This window comes from Brassica oleracea, chromosome C4, assembly GCF_000695525.1.
Source record: "Brassica oleracea var. oleracea cultivar TO1000 chromosome C4, BOL, whole genome shotgun sequence".
NCBI lineage: Eukaryota > Viridiplantae > Streptophyta > Magnoliopsida > Brassicales > Brassicaceae > Brassica > Brassica oleracea.
The window spans coordinates 12,505,328-12,519,073 of NC_027751.1; the positions used below are offsets into that span (position 1 = coordinate 12,505,328).

At 36.0% G+C, this 13,746-nt stretch overlaps 1 long non-coding RNA gene and 1 pseudogene across 1 annotated transcript; both read right to left on the reverse strand.

Moving 5' to 3' along the window:
* LOC106338153 overlaps positions 1–7,814 on the reverse strand; it is a 14,470-nt pseudogene extending 6,656 nt beyond the window's left edge.
* Positions 7,815–7,835: 21 nt separating this feature from the next.
* On the reverse strand, positions 7,836–9,003 carry LOC106340039. The gene is made up of 6 exons (XR_001269290.1): positions 8,844–9,003; positions 8,612–8,778; positions 8,413–8,503; positions 8,201–8,302; positions 8,013–8,129; positions 7,836–7,919 (listed from the first exon to the last, which is right to left on the reverse strand). It is a non-coding gene; the product is annotated as an uncharacterized LOC106340039 (long non-coding RNA).
* Positions 9,004–13,746: the final 4,743 nt, after the last annotated feature.

A 13,746-nucleotide genomic window follows, 5' to 3' on the forward strand; every position in this document is an offset into this window, starting at 1 on the left:
CACATGGATAAATGGATAAAACAATAGAAATATGCAAGATATCAACTGGCTCCCCATATTTCTTTAGGAGATGCACATTTGCCTACCTGCAGTATCACGTTCTCGGGTATTGATTGAAACAGAAGAACAGTAGCAAAATCATTCTTGTCCTCTTCGTTCGTGCCTGGTTCGATCGCCTCCCATACTTTGTGAAATCGCAACAGGACCTTCATACGCATTGTCCAAACCGTGTAGTTGGTTGAACTTAACATTGGACAGACGACAGTGCCAGGGATTCCTTCTCTTTTCCCTGATTTCTTCGTGTCCACCAACGCCTTTGGATCAGCCATTGAATCTTCGTTTTAAAATCACAGAACCTGGAGCTCTGATACCAAATCTAGTCGCCAAAGATCGTATGAGTGTGTGCAAAGCTATTAATAAAACAGTACCATCGTTTTATTTATTTCTTAACTTATGAGATCAACATTTATTATAGATCTCTTTATATAGGAACTCTTAACTTGTCCTAATACACTTGAGACTAGGAAACTTATCTTTATCCTGATCTATCAGTTATTCTACTTACTTAATGAATAACTTGTATCCTAAGCTATCTTATTGAAGCTTATCCACAACATAAGGTTTTCAAAACATAAAATCGGACAAGGCGCTCTGAAATCCCTTCTCAAGGCCAATTACCATTATCATAGGCAAGACCATCAACAAACCAATCTGCACGGCAGATTGAGAAAGAAGGGCAGTCTGAAGAGCTTTGCTGTCACGAACATCTGAATGGTTCCACATTTCTTTTTCAAGCCCACTAAGAACAAGGTACAACCGACCATAGAGAAATACATAGACCGTAAGCACCGTTAACTGCACAGAAAATTGGTTGCAGATTTGATGTATGTTGTGATTGTTAGATTTTAAAAAGAAAAAGAAAAGACGAAGAGAATTCTGACATACCATGCTGCAAAAATAGAAGCCAACTGTAGTGAAATAACAAGACATCATATGCAAGAAATCAAACTGGTTTCCCAGTCTGTATAGGTCACGACTTAGAGTTTGCTCCCCACTTCCATTAGCTATCTTTGCCTCAAACATGGAGATCTGGTTTAGACCCACTTCTCTTCCTTTACCAACTTGTATGTATTCATGGTGAGTAATGTTGCCTTCACGTAGAATGGAATTGAAACCTGAGGTCATCGAAGAAGAACGTATAAGAATAGCCAATAACACGTATATAATGCAAGATCATATAATCATCATCAAAAAGGAATTAAAGCAACTGCCTGCAAATATGTCTTCACTTAGATTGATAGTTTTGGAAGCTTTGGAGAGACCCCCTCTGGTGAGGTGGAACACCCGATCAAAAACATCTGGATGGCCGTAATGGAATCGCACCCTGTATCCAAGAGTTAAAATAAAAGGTCAACTTTGAAATAAAAAAAGAATCCTATTCAAAACTGAGAAAAAACAATTAGAGAGTTACTTCAAAGGACTAGCAAGAACCCTCTGTCCAAGAGTAACAAAGCTATTCTCCTGATTTGATATAAACCATGCAAGGGAAGATACACTGCAACAAGAAACAAGACAAGCATGTGATCAGATCAAGTGTTGTGCACAAGAACCAGAACTGACTATCTAAAATGCACAACTGTCAATACCTTCCAGTGAAAATATGCTCTCTAAGTCCAAGTATTGTAGGGCTTCTTACGTCTTTATGCTTTTCAAGAAACTCTTGAAGTAAGTTCCTGATTTTAAAAGCTTCCTCCAAGTAATTATCCTGTTTATTGTAAAACATTTACATTTTAAAACTCAAATTTACTAGATTGACTAGGTCTGACTGTTAACTAGGACACACCTGGTTCATGTCTATCGTCTGCAACGCGTCTCCAGTTGTAAAAATGATAGCTTGGTTCTGATTTTCCGGCTTCCCTTCTCCTATTATTGGAGGTCCTGGTAGCTTAATCTTAAAAAGGACATGCATAAAGATATATCAACTCAGTCTCCAACTTGGAAACACTACGTTACAACAACTAAATGAATTTCTTATCACCATAGTCCTTCAACTGCACACCTCGTCCTTTTCTGTATCTGCTGGATTAGCTCTGACGAGAGCTGAGTAATAAATTTTTTTAAAGGTCGTGTCTTCTTGTTGTTGGTCAACCACATCGACATAAGCAACACGCAGAGATGGGTACCTGGCATACCATAGTGAAATAGCAAGCTCAAACAAATACAGCCAAAAGAGAAAAAATAACAACTGAAATAAACAAGTATGACGTAGAAAAGACATACGTAGCCATAAGCCTCATTATGTCTGTAGCACGTGGGTCTTTAGAGTTCTTATGAATACCGTATTGTTGGCATGAGACCACGTAGGTGAATTTCATACCAGCAAGTAATTCACACTTATCCCGGAGAGTTTTTCCACTTTTCGATGACTTGAGAGCCTCATACCCTTTCATTAATTCTTGTAGAAAAAAAAACAAAAGCATTTTGAGAAATCCCTTGACAGTTTGTATGAGTAAAACCAAGAGATTCTTTAGGCACCTTCACTATTTGCCAGATCAAAGAAGGCTTGTAGCTCAAGAGCCTTACGGTAATACATCATGCCTCGCACTGATTGGACACAAGCAACACATTACCAAAAGATCCATATTATATTTAAAATAAATTGAAGTGAAAAAAAACCTGTTCTGGTCAGTGTTTGGCCCTTGTAAGATGCCCACAGACGCAACTTCTCATCCAAATCTTTTCTTTTTAGGAGTTCTTTCTCACTACCACACCCAACTCGCTCCATAAAATTTTTCCATTCATCTGAGTTAGAATCAAATGTTCTCAGGTAACAGAATGAGAGAATGAACAAGAGAAATTGGGGAGAAACAGAAAGGAAAGTAGAACCTGGTAAGATCGTCTGCAAGTAAAAGAGTGTAGAGATCCCATCTTTATGTTGCTTTTGCAAAACAGAGTTGGATAAAAGGACATCCTCTGAGTAGTATGGCGTTAGGGCCCTTATGTAAATGTAAAAAACACAAAGATGTACATTAAAATGTTATATGTGGTTATTTTAGATTTTAAAATTCCACACTTCTTGTGGAAAATATGAAATGGAGAGTGCAAATGAAGGAACATACGAAAAGGGAAGCATGCTTATGACTTTGGGTGCTTTGGGCATTCCCATAAACAATGAATTTGCAAAGAATGTAAGACGCCTTCGAGCTTCCATGTTTGAAGGCACAACCTTGGCCAAATCTTTGAGTGTAAACAAAGTATGAAGCCTTTTGATCTGCATTGTGACAAAGGAAAGCATGAAAAGACATCTTACAGATCTTTGGTGGAAACAAGATTGATTGATGAACTTTATAGAGGAACACTTACATTTTTCTCCCAGTCTTGTTTACGAGTGTCCACTGGAAGATGAAGTGTTTGGAAAGAGTCGTGAGGGATCAAAACCCTATAGAGAGGAGACTAAGTTAAAATTCTGGATTCTCGTTTCCAAATAAAGAAAGAAATTTTGAGCATGGATTCAGTCTTGTTTTATTTGTAAGAAATTGTGGCTTAGAATTAGGTAAAATGATGTTACCTTTCTAAGTCTCCCTTCATCATTTTTGTTTTCACCGATTCTAACATATCACGCAAGATATGTGAAACTTTTGAAGAGTCATCCATGCGGCTTAGCTGTTGCAAAGTAAAAGCTAAGTTCATCAAACTCTTGTTTACTTGACTTAGTGCTAGTTTTACCATTTATTTTGTAGCTACAATGCTTTCAATTAGTTGAACAAAACTTTCGTATAGAGTAGTAGATTCACTCCAGTCTACGGTCTTTATCAGTGTACCTTGTTGTATATGATCTTCTATCACAGTGAATATTCGGTTTAGGACCCTGTACAAGACAAATAAGTTACGGAAGGAAAATGTATATCCGAGTTAAAAGTAAACAAACTAGAACTATGAAGGAATGTTCTAAAAACTTACTCGACATCTCTTGGTTGGTCAACCAAATTTTTTAAGAGAAACCTAAAAGAGGTATAACACTCTTTAATTGCACTAGCCATGTAAATGTCAGCATCCAGTCTCACGGTCAGTTCATTTATGCTAGTTTTTGCCAGTTCCAAGGCTATTGGGATCTACCACATTTAAACATGAGGCACAAGTATTAAAATTAAGAAAAAATTCCAGAAAAAAAAAGAGAGAAAGATAAAATAGTCACCTTATCGGCTAGCAGAAAAATTGGCCAGCGGATAGGAGCTAGTTCTTTGTCTTCTTCTGCGACCAATTCCTTCCAGTATGGCACCAGCATGAGTTCTTTTTCCCTGCATACCGAGATCACCATCAATCACTTACACTATTCTCCATCTAAAATAAATTGGCAATCAATTCTGATCGAAAGATAAGGATGAAACATCAAAGGAATACTCGACCTATTGTTAATCAAATCCTCTTCTCTGAAACTAGTAATTATTTTGTTCCACATCTGACACAATTGTGCTTTCTTCACATTTTGTGAGGCATCCAGTTCACCAACTGGAACTAAACCATCGTTAGATAACCCTGGTAAGAACTGGAACCTATACTTCAATGTTTCAAGTGTTTGCACCTGAAATGGAATAAGCTACTTTTTAGACACCATTTACACTCGACTCCATTATATTCTGAGTATTAGTAAGAATAAAAACCGAGTACAAACCTCTCCAAGACGTATTAAGAATCCAATAAAACCGCCAACCAGAGTAGATAGTACGGCATACCATATTTGAGTGTCCATGAAATAAACCTGCAAATGAATGTTTGCATAAACTAGGGGCAACTATAAGAAATAGGCTTATAGAAATGAAGAGTACGGCCAAACTCACAAGAATAACCGGTGACCAGAGCGTGAACACCAGAGCTACTTATTTACCGCTAAGGAAACAAAAAAAGTAACAACATCTAGATGATTTAATCAAACATTCAACTATGAAATGAGGAAATATATACCAACATTTTATCAACCGTTACCAGGAGGGAACAGGTCAGGCAAGCGATGATCTGATATTTTAAGTTCAATCATTTCTTTTGTTGGACCAACTAGAGGCTTAATCTGCATTTAAAATTCCAATAGTGAGGATATAATTATGCAATAATAATGAGCCGCCATTAACTTTACAGTGGCTATTAGTAGAGAAAATCATGTTTTATTACAGCTTTTTGGTTCAAATGTTCCTTACGTGATACAATACATATAACACAATGAAGATATATGCAAATGTGGTACCTCCGCATAATAGCTAAAAGTAAACTTAAGAATTAGCAGGGCCGTCCAAAACATCATGTACCTGTAACTCATATTAATATAACTTCATTAGTAAGTCAGTAATACCCACTCCATCAAATATCCTTGCATATTACAACTTACTTTAAGAATGATGCAGCATTCTCATGCATGCCCCTTCCTACATACAACCGAGGCTGTTCCATCAAGAGTTATGATTAGTCACACGTTTATGAAAATTTTAAATAAAGCGGCAGTTCGTATTAGTAGGCTACATATATAAACATACTACCTGACACTTCATTAGCTTCAAATAGGGTATCCTTAGGGAAAGATAGATGAGAATTGCCACGGTGAAATAGGACTTGCTGGAAAAGTATGTTACTGGAAATAGTGTAGCCCATATTGCAGCATAAACTGCCGTCACAATGTTGTTGCGCTTTACATCTGGCATGCTATGTGCTGCTTTCCAGCTCATGCATACATCGAGAATAGCTGAAAGATAAAATGAAGTAATTAGTCAGGGAAGTAGAATTGAACAGACAGAAAACATTAATAGAAGAAACCAACTAACTTGACTTTAGAAAACGTACCTTTTGCACATTCTAATGCAGCATATGTGATAAAGATGCTCAAAATGCTTTGGAATGATTGGAAGATGGCATGCAGTGCTCCTTCGGATTCCTTCCAAGCGATTATGATCATTGCCTGAACAAGATACATATAATCATGTAACCATTTAGCAAAACATAAAACTCTTTGGAGCTAAATAAATTCAACAAAATCTGGTACCTGTAATGACATGAAATAAAAGTTCCACATCCTGTCAAAACTTCTAAACAGATGCAAGAAGGAGCGCATCTCAACAAAATTAACTTTTTTTGCACCAGGGACAACTGAAGGGACAGCATACATAGTCAGTTGTAATATTATATCAAAATAATTATGATTTACAAAACTTATTTCAGTTTTAGATGTATATAATGATAAATAAAAGACTGATTTGACACTTCGAAGTGGGAGCATCAATATTTTTTTGTCAATTCACATGATAAATATCTTACAAAAGAATGGATGTGTAGTCGTTTTCATCGGCCACCCCAGCGTAAAACATTCGTTTGACCTGTAAAATCAAGGCAAATGATTCTTATTAGGAGACGTTCAAAAATATTATTATAAGATGATCGCGGTGCATTTACACACTGTACCAAAAATATTCGTTCAGGTCGTCGTAGTTTCTCCACTCAGAGTGATTACCTCCTCTACCTCTTTCTGCTTCCTGTATTGCAAAAATATTAAGTTAGATGACAAAAAAAATAATAAACTAAATCGGAGGCTAGGTGGAACAAATGGCCAAGCAACCAACCTTGGCTATTGTCTGGTAGATAGGAGTCACTACTTTCTTCAAGAAAGCTTCATCTTCAGCACAATATTTTGCTCTTATGGGATCCCTTATCTCTTCGTGAATTCTCTTCTCCATCATCTCATACAGTTCGGATGCCATCTAAACAGATTAAAAAAAAATTAAACTATACATACTTGGAATTAGACACATGCAAGTAGGGGATTTTAAAATGAAGCCGTGCGTTATGATACAAGTAGCAGAGACATTCGGGCATGAGTCTGAGGTTTGCAGATTCTCCCCATATCAAAGAATAGAGTCCTATGTATAGCAATTTTCTCTTGCATGCCTCTTGATGATTATCTTCAGGCAACCTTCAAATAGAGACAATAACAGAATACAAATGAAAAACTCTTCTCTAGATTTGTTTTTTTTTTTCACTAAAAGCTTTCAAATTAAATATAAACGAACCATTACAAGATAAGACGAAGGTGTTATAGCTGGATAAAGTTTGCATGAAAGTGGTTGAATCTCCTCCTATGAAAACATAGAGAAAGAGACTAGAGTAACCAACAATACATGAAAGACAAAAGCTAGTGATAGGATCCATGGCCGCGACGTCCTCTAACTGTCTTCCAATCCATGTCTTGGTATTTGGTTGGGAGTTTTATTTCCCTTCCACCTCTTGTCAAGCTGAGTGAGCTAGAAGGCTCTGTCACAACTTCATCCACAGCTCCTAACAATGTGAAACGAGAAGGGCTCTCAAAAGCACAAGCGTTAGATGATGTGGTTAAAGGATCAACAACTAAAGTTTTCCGAGCCTCAGTGTTGATAATTAATGCTTGATGGAGAAGACTCCATAATAAGTGTAGTAATAGGAGTAGATTGTTGATCTACTAATGTGGATAAAATGTTGACGGGGCCAAGTGTAGCAGCAAGATTCTCCTGCTCTCAAAATCTAGATTCTCTAGATTTGTTAAAAATGGGAAGGGATGAGCCTACCGAAGATTGTTTCGGATACCCAAATACTTGCACCGTTTTTTGTAGTTTTCAAACAGTTTATCAATCACTGAATCCAAGGAATCATCATCCAACACCTAGCCGATGAAATTGTAGTTTAAGATATTAGCACAAATACATCGGACTAGACACAAAACAAGAAAGTATAGCTTTTCAGCCTATATCAAAAAAGCATATCTACATATGTACAATTAATTTCAATACAAATGCATACATTGACGTATTGTGGATCATCTGGTGGTTCTTTATTCTGAAACTTTCGAAGTTGGAAATTTCCAAGTAACCCCTTCAAGTGCTCTCTTTGATTTGAACGTTATCTTTCTGCCATTTGACTATTGATCAGTACATGCAAAACTAGTTTCTAATCAGTTACAAAAAACAAAGCAACAAGAGAATGGCACTAGCTTATATTACCTGAAAGCCGAACATCGCTTGAAGCTTGTTTAGAATGTCTTCATCGTCATTGTTCTTGTAACTTCCAAGCCATTCTAAGCCCGTTGTGTTACGAAGTGCACTTGCAACAGCTTGTATCTGCCAGTAATATTTGAATTTTCTTTAGGTATATTGATATAATCACATAAGAAAAACGGGAGTTTACTTACCTCAGGAATTCTGCTTATAGGATGATCATCACTGCATGGGAATATGTTGTAAGGCTTGTAAATTCTGGCAAGTCGTTTCACGTTACGGTGGATTAACAAAATCTACAGCAGCAACAAAGGAGAAACAAGTGATCAAATATATAATGTTAATCTATTAACTCGTGCAGTATTTTTCCCAAAAGATATATATAGTCTACTATCATTAGCTTCACCTGATCAAATGAATGTGTCTGTTTCCATAAAAGGTCGAGGACTTTAAAGAGAATAAGGGCAGTTCGGCATGCCTTTGTAAGTTGATGATACCTAAGAGGTAAAATAAAATAAGGTAATTAGTGTCAGTAAAAAGATACAGAGTGAATAAGATGGGTAGAAGACACATATGAAGAAACAACATTTCTATTGAGTACATACCTGTCCGTGCTAACAATAATACTTGTAGAAGCGCTATCACTGATACTTGTAGAAGATTTGTTGTCATTAATGGGAGAGAGAGCCTTGATGTTAGTATTGTAATAGTGTAGATAGGATGTAATAAAATATGTGAAGTCATCTTCTGAGAATCCATCTTCCTAATCACTCTACACAAGTCAAAGAAACATGATGAATAATGAAAATATATATAGGAAACTGAATAGGTACCTACCTGATCGATCCAGCTCGTAAGGGAAAGCCTAAACTGACGAACACCACTTCCAAGTGCTAAAGGGTCGAGACGTGTTGTCTCCTTAAGAGATGAAACATCAGAAAGAGATGATGGTACCACCTCACTGTCTGGCGGAAGATTAATCCCAGCTGACATCTTCAAATGCTCAGATCCTGTCAAGATGAGGAAAACTAGAATTTGAGAAACCAGATACTTTCACGCCGGTATACAAATGATGAAATTTGAAATTTCTTACGCCAAATTGTTTCAATAGTTTTCTATTTACTAGTATAGTGCCTCTGTATTACAAACAAGATCCATATATATATTTCTCATCAAGAAACATTTTGATTCAGAATTACACACCCAATTAAAGAGAAAGTTTGGAAGATGAATTGAAAATACAGTTTATGCATTACCTCTCAAGTGAGAATGTTTGTTTTGTCTTGCTGTGCTTGTGGTATAGAGTTGAGCTTCTCCTAGAAAGAAAATAAAAGAAAAATCATTCAACTTACGTGATATTGCTCCACAGATTGTTCTCTGTTTGTGGTTTCTTTAACTCAACTAAAGCTAAAAATTATAGCTTCTGTGAAGAGATGCTCAGAAAAAAAAGAAAGCTACAATCGTAAAGGACCACAAGAATCACTGCAAACTAGTGAAACCTAGTCCTACCAACTCGTTTTTCTCACATACAAAAATAATTCTTACTAGCTGATGAAGAAATCTGATGAAGAAACTTTCTCTAAATGTGTTCTTGTTTTTGACTTTTTTCTCAACTTTGATTGAGATATATATATTTGATCCTTCAGTGCCACTATCAGAGAAATGCATTAATTTGCACCTATTGTTTCAAAATTTCTTCTAGTTACGTATAGGAAGGAACTTCTCAAGACTTAAGTATTGGAAGATGAATTGAAAATACAGTTTCGGCATTCCCTCCAGTGAGAGCTTTTGTTTTGTCTTGCTGTCTTTTCCCTCAGAGTATATTTGTTAATTGTCTCCTGAAAGAACCAAACATTTTCAGCTAGTGAGCTAATCAATTTCTAAATCCATTTCATCAAATTAGGACACAATTGTAAACATGAATAATCTCCGGTAACACAGTCTATTAGGATCCATTTCATTTTCAGCAAGTGACCTAATCAATTTCTGAATCCAGTTCATCAAATTAGGACACAATTGTAAACATGAATAATCTCCGGTGACACAGTCTATTAGGATCCATTTCATTTTCAGCAAGTAACCTAATAAATCAATTTCTGAATCCAGTTCATCAAGTTAGGATACAATTGTAAACGTGGATAATCTCCCGTAAACACCAAATTAGGATACAGTTTCTGTTGTCTTGCTATGGTTTCACGGAAAGGAAAGTAAAAAAAAATCAACCAACTTAATCTTGTTCCACAGATCTTTCTCTGTTTGTGGCTTAACTCAACTGAAGCTAGAAATTATAGCTTTTACGATCAGAATCTCAGAAAACGAAAGAAGTAGAAAGTTACAATCATAAAGGGCCACACGAATCACTTCAAACTAGGTGAAAGCAAGTCCTACCAACTCGTTTTCTTACATACAAAAATAAATCTTACTAGCTGATAAAGAAATCTGATGAAGAAGAAAAGGATTCGTCCAGATCTCCGGTAGAGTTTGTAAGACCACGTTTCTCTAAATCTCTCACATGCACAAAATATCTACGTTTGATTCCTTCAAAGCCACTGCGAGAGAAAATGAATCTGACATTTACGTATAGTTTCAGAAAGTTCTTCTAGTTACGTATAGGAAAGAAGTTCTCAAGACTTAAGTTTTCCCATATTAGGTAAAAGGTATTCAAGCTTCCATTTAGTGCCTTTTTTTTTTTGAACACCATTTTTTTTTTTGAACACCATGCTTCCATTTAGAGACTATAATTCAAAACAGAAGTAGAAAAGGAAGGGCGTTAGAAGCAGCATAACGTAATAATATCGGTTGTTATTACCACAAAAACTCTGGTGAACTTGAGCTGTACATCATTTCAACAAGAAACTCCAAGCTTTCTATACTTAGGAAGTTTTTTATTCAAGATTTACACAAAAAGAAACTTCGAAAACTAACTAAAAGGCCCAGCTCTTTTGTATTGTTTAAAATTTAGGTCAAAATTTATAAACTATTTTGTTATTTTTTAAAATGGCCTAGGTTAATTACAATGATATCATTACTTTTTTTTTGGAGAAATTAGACAACATTTACCTAGAAGAACCATATTTAAATAAATACGCTAAACACTACTGATATTTTTAAATTTCAATATTACCTCTGCTCAAACCATCTTCTTCCTTCTCTTTCGTCTCTTTATTTCTTTCACAAATATTAACAGAGAAATTTAGGTGAATACCCTTATTAAGGGCCTAAATTATAGAATTGCACGTAATTTGACACAAGCCAAATTTTCATAACATTTTGGCTTCCGCTGGATATTTTTGCCCTTCGTACACTCTCTTTCTCCTTGCAATTATTTCTTTCACTGACATTGTGTCTGTGACTCTCTCCTCTGTAATTCTTTCTTTCCTATGCCATTTCTCTTTCTTCTTGTCTCCACTACTTTACTTTTCTTCTGATACATTTATTTTTCTTAACCTCTTTTATTTCTTTTTTCTTCATCATTTTTGTTCCTTTCCTCTTTCCCTACGCTTTTTTTATACTTATCATTTTTTCTCTTCTCTCTCTCTCTCTCTCTCCATTGTTTCTTTATTTTTTGGTAATACACAAAAAGTTTCCAATTTCTTGAAGCTCCTGCAAAATCCAAAGAAGATTTGACACCAAATCTTGATAAAACGGTGAATTTCATGACCCTGATTTTGACTGATGGTGAAGGTTAATAATTCTCTTATGTCTGAGTTTATAGTGAATCATAGTTAGAACGCATGTATTACCATATATTTATAGAAATATGATAAAGGTAAAAAATGTTAACACTGTATACTATCTGTTAAGATACTTATTTGATTATCAAGTTAAGTGTTATCTGTAGTGCGTTGAACAAATCAATAACATAATAACAATCTTTATAATTTAGTATTAGTTATTAATCTAATATATCATTTATCCTGTAATAGATAACTTAGTTACTAAAATTTAAATTAACGAGTAAAACAACAAAGTTAACATGCAATAAACTTTATTGTAGGTTGTTAATAATGAGTTGATTAGATAGAAGGACACATTTTGTCTTTGTTTTACCCTGAGAAACATTTTCCACTTGCGAGACACTTTCTGGTGTGGCCAATGGATTGGTTTGTCAAAATTTTCGTTGTAGGAAACATGATTTGGTGGTGTTTCGTTGGAGGGAAGAGCCTAGTTTCATTTATGGTTCTAGGTTTATAAGAAAAAGGGCTCTGCTTTCCACTGTTGGATTAAAAAGGTTACTATTAAATCAAATGGATGAGGCTTTCCACCGTTGGATTAAAAAGGTTACTATTAAATCGAATGGATGAGATTGAATCTTGGAGAGTAGGTCAGTTTGACAAAGACGTGACTTAATTGCTTGTGTTCGGTGTGCGGGTGCAAAATTGCCCTTGTGGATGGCTGAGTTGTGGTCGGCTGAGTTGTGTTTGAGTGATTTGTGTTCGGGTGATGTGTTTGGGCATGGACTCATGTTAACAAGATGACTCATGTTAACCAAAAAATACATGGAGTTGTGGACATGTAGACAAGGTTTCATGTGGATAAGAGAAGGAAAACGTGGACATGGACTCATGTTGACAATGGACTCATGTTACCAAAAACACAACAAAATACTCACCACAAGTTATGGACTAGATCACCAGAAACTCGATGGCTTGCTTGAAAAATAAAAAAATAGTATGAGGGGATGGAGCCGGGATTATGGTTTGTAATTTCGGCGCACAATTGGTAAACTGGGTTAATCAAAGACATTCCATTAAAAATAGTTATATCATCATTATTCATTAAATCCAAAGCAAGAAGAGTAAAAGAAACATCTAGCGGATCAACGAACCTCTCAACAACGCTCAGATCTAGTTGACTAGTTCCAACAAAATCTGGAAAGAGATTATCTCACGGTGGATTTCAAATGTCCGGTGAGTTTCAAGGGTTCTCAAAGCGGTGAAATGTAGCTGAATTCCAAGTTCATCCACTCTCTGAAAATCCACCGCAGCTACCCTAAGCTCAGCCACGACGGATCCCGAGCACAGCCACGGTGAATCCCGAGCGCATCCATGATCGATTTCACTACAAGCTCTGGTCTTATCATCACATACCGATACTCTCTTGATTTTTTTTGAACTTGATGCTAGACTTTTCAAGGGTCCAAGATCAAATCAATGTAGTATAAAAGATTGTCGAACCAGTTCTAAGTGATTCTTAAGCAAAGGGAATGCAAGTTCATGCTTAAGCTAAGTGCAATCCGGTTTTAAAGATGGTATGAACTAAGAACTAATAAGCTAATGCAATAAAGTAATGATCTTTCTTTTCTCAATCTGAAGCAAGAGGACTCATGGGACTAGGCATTTGATCTTGGGTGATGTAGATCCAATCTAAGGGTGGCAAGCTAGCAATTAAACACTTACCTTATGCCTAGACACTAAGCTAAACAAGCTCTATCCCTAGATGAATGTTCTTTTGCTAAAGCAACTCAAGCATCTAATCCCTTAGGTTGAATGTTACTAAAGCAAACATGGAGAACAAGTCTAATAGCAATCTTAACTCCTTTACCAACTAATCTCTTAGGTAAAGCAAGCTAAAAGCATTGAAGAGTTGGTTTAGACATTTCATCATACACCTTGTGGGTAGGAAATGCCTAGAGATCTATTTTAGTATGATCAAGACTAAAATAGCATTGAGAACCCTCAACAAGCAAGGAAACAAGTGGATCTAACACTAAACACCCTAGATCTTCTCTAATCACCCT